The following is a 3,230-nucleotide window of genomic DNA, read 5'->3' as shown; positions in this document are numbered from 1 at the left end:
CAAAGCATCTCCGAACGCTTATCTAAAATTTCCACCAATGAATTACATAAGTATCTTTATTTTAATTTATTTTTATTTATCTTTCAATTATCAAAAATCATAACCAATTGAATCCGCCTAACTAAGATTTACAGGATGAACATAGCTTGCTTCAAGCTGGCAATCTCCGTGGGATGGATCCTTACTTGCGTAAGGTTTTATTACTTGGACGACCCAGTGCACTTGCTGGTTAGTTGTACCGGAGTTGTGAAAAGTGTGATCACAATTCCGTGCACCAAGTTTTTGGCACTGTTGTTGGGGATTATTCAAGTTTGGACAACTGACGGTTCATCTTGTTGCTTAGATTAGATAACCTTCTTTATTGTTTCAACCTTTATTTTCTTTTCAAAAAGTTTTTAAAAATATTTCAAAAAAAAATATTTTTTTTCTTTTCTTTTTCATTTTTCCAAACTTATTTTCGAAAAAAATATATAAAAAAAAGTTTTCGAAAAAAAAAATGTTCTTCAGAATTTTTAAGAATGAATTCCACCTTAGAGCTCCATGATGATATGTTGAAGCTTGGCTGGCTATTAAGCCATGTCTAATCTTTTGGACTGAAACTTCCACTTATCATTGCAGCTATTGGAGGAGCCTTTGGATTCTCATTTATAATTCTGTGCTAAAGCTTGGCTGGCCATTTGGCCATGTCTAATTCTTTTGGACCGAAGCTTTAGACTGACATTACATGAATCCTGGAATTCTTATTAAAAATTTTGAATTTCTTTATTTTCTTTTTCCAAAATAATTTCGAAAAAAATACAAAACAATTTAATAAAATCATAAAAACCAAAAAAATTTTGTGTTTCTTGTTTGAGTCTTGTGTCAAATTTTAAGTTTGGTGTCAATTGCATTTGTTTTTATTATTTTCTTAAAAATTTTCAAAAATATGTTCTTGATGTTCATCATGATCTTCAAAGTGTTCTTGGTGTTCATCTTGACATTCAAAGTGTTGTTGCATGCATTATTTGTTTTGATCTTAAATTTTTATGTTTTGTTTCATTTTGTTATTTTTCTCTCTCCTCATTAAAAATTCGAAAGTAAAAAAAATATCTTTTCCTTATTCTTCTCATAATTTTCGAAATTTTGAGTTGACTTGGTTACAAATTTTTAAAATTTAGTTGTTTCTTGTTAGTCAAGTCAAAATTTTAATTTAAAAGCTTTATCTTTTCAAATCTTTTTCAAAATCAATACTTTTTCATTTTTTTATGATTTTCGAATTTCATTCTTAAAATTTTTTAAAATCTTTTTCATTTTTCTTTTAATGTTTTAAAAAATTTAAGACTAATTTTTCAAAATATTTTTCTTAATTTTATTTCATATTTTTGAAAATCCTTGCTAACAATTAATGTTTTGATTCAAAAATTTCAAGTTTGTTACTTTCTTGTTAAGAAAGGTTCAATCTTTAAATTCTAGAATCATATCTTCTAGTTTTTTGTAAGTCAAGTCATGAACTTTAATTTTAAAAGTCAAATCTTTTTAATTTCTTTTTCAATTCTTTTTCAAAATAAATTTCAATCATATCTTTTTAAAATTTTAATTTCAAAATCTTTTTCTAACTCCTTATCTTTTCAAAATTTATTTTCAAATCTTTTTCAACTAACTACTTGACTTGTTTGTTTTAATTTTAAAAAGTTTACTATTTTTTATCTTTTTCAAAACCACCTAACTACTTTTCCACTTCTAATTTTCGAAAATCACTAACCACTTTTTCAAAAATCTTTTTAATTAACTAATTGTTTTAGTTTTTAATTTTCTTGTATTTCTTTTTCAAATTTTTGAAACTAACTTAATTAAATAAATAAAAAAATATTTTTCTTTTCGCTCTTCTTAAAACTCTAATACTCTCTCTACCTCATTCTTCTATTCTTCTTTTCCTCTGACACATAAAGGAATCTCTATACTGTGACATAAAGGATTTCCATTCTCTTTTTGTTCTCTTCTTTTTCATATGAGCAGGAACAAGGATAAGGACATTCTTGTTGAAGCTGATCCTGAACCTGAAAGGACTCTGAAGAGGAAGCTAAGAGAAGCTAAAGCACAACACTCCAGAGAGGACCTTACAGAAAATTTCGAAAAAGAAGTAGACATGGCAACCGAACCCAACAACAATGCTAGAGATGCAAGGAAGATGCTTGGTGACTTTACTGCACCAACTTCCAACTTCTATGGAAGAAGCATCCCAATTCCTACAATTGGAGAAAATAACTTTGAGCTTAAGCCTCAATTAGTTTCTCTAATGCAGCAGAATTGCAAGTTTCATGGACTTCTATTGGAAGATCCTCATCAGTTCTTAGCTGAATTCTTGCAAACCTGTGACACTGTTAAGACCAATGGGGTTGATCCCGAGGTCTACAGACTTATGCTTTTCCCTTTGCTATAAGAGACAAAGCTAGGATATGGTTGAACTCACAACCTAGAGAAAGCCTGAACTCTTGGGAAAAGTTGGTCAATGCTTTCTTGGCCAAATTCTTTCCACCTCAAAAGATGAGCAAGCTTAGAGTGGAAGTCCAAACCTTCAGACAAAAGGAAGGTGAATCCCTCTATGAAGCTTGGGAAAGATACAAGCAATTGATCAGAAGGTGTCCTTCTGACATGCTTTTAGAATGGAGCATCTTAAGTATATTCTATGATGGTCTGTCTGAATTGTCCAAGATGTCATTGGACCACTTTGCTGGTGGATCTCTTCATCTGAAGAAAACACCAACATAAGCCCAGGAACTCATTTAAATGGTTGCAAATAACCAGTTCATGTATACTTCTAAAAGAAATCCTGTGAATAATGGGATAACTCAGAAGAAAAGAGTTCTTGAGATTGATACTCTGAATGCCATATTGGCTCAGAATAAAATATTGACTCAGCAAGTCAATATGATTTCTCAGAATCTAATTGGAATGCAAGTTGCATCCGGCAGTACTAAAGAAGCCTCCTCTGAAGGAAAAGCTTATGACCCTGAGAATCCTGCAATGGAAGAGGTGAATTACATGTGAGAATCCCATGGAAACACCTATAATCTTTCATGGAGATATCATCCAAATTTCTCATGGAAGGATCAACAGAAGCCTCAATAAGAATAATGGTGGGAGAAATAGGTTTGGCAATAGCAAACCTTTTCCATCATCGCCTCAGCAACAAACAGAGAATTCTAGGCAAAGCCTCTCTGACTTAGCAACCATAGTCTCTGATCTAACTA

The 3,230-nt window shown here is 31.1% G+C and overlaps 1 non-coding gene across 1 annotated transcript; it reads right to left on the bottom strand.

The window, feature by feature from the left end:
- Window positions 1–2,529: 2,529 nt before the first annotated feature.
- Window positions 2,530–2,637, bottom strand: LOC112788189 (small nucleolar RNA R71). Its single transcript, XR_003195564.1, has one exon. It is a non-coding gene; the product is annotated as a small nucleolar RNA R71 (small nucleolar RNA).
- Between the last annotated feature and the right edge of the window lie 593 nt (window positions 2,638–3,230).

The sequence above is a fragment of the Arachis hypogaea genome, chromosome 20 (assembly GCF_003086295.3).
Source record: "Arachis hypogaea cultivar Tifrunner chromosome 20, arahy.Tifrunner.gnm2.J5K5, whole genome shotgun sequence".
Classification (NCBI taxonomy): Eukaryota; Viridiplantae; Streptophyta; class Magnoliopsida; order Fabales; family Fabaceae; genus Arachis; species Arachis hypogaea.
Note: the sequence above shows the minus strand (reverse complement) of the source record. Positions and strands in the feature narration are given on the sequence as shown.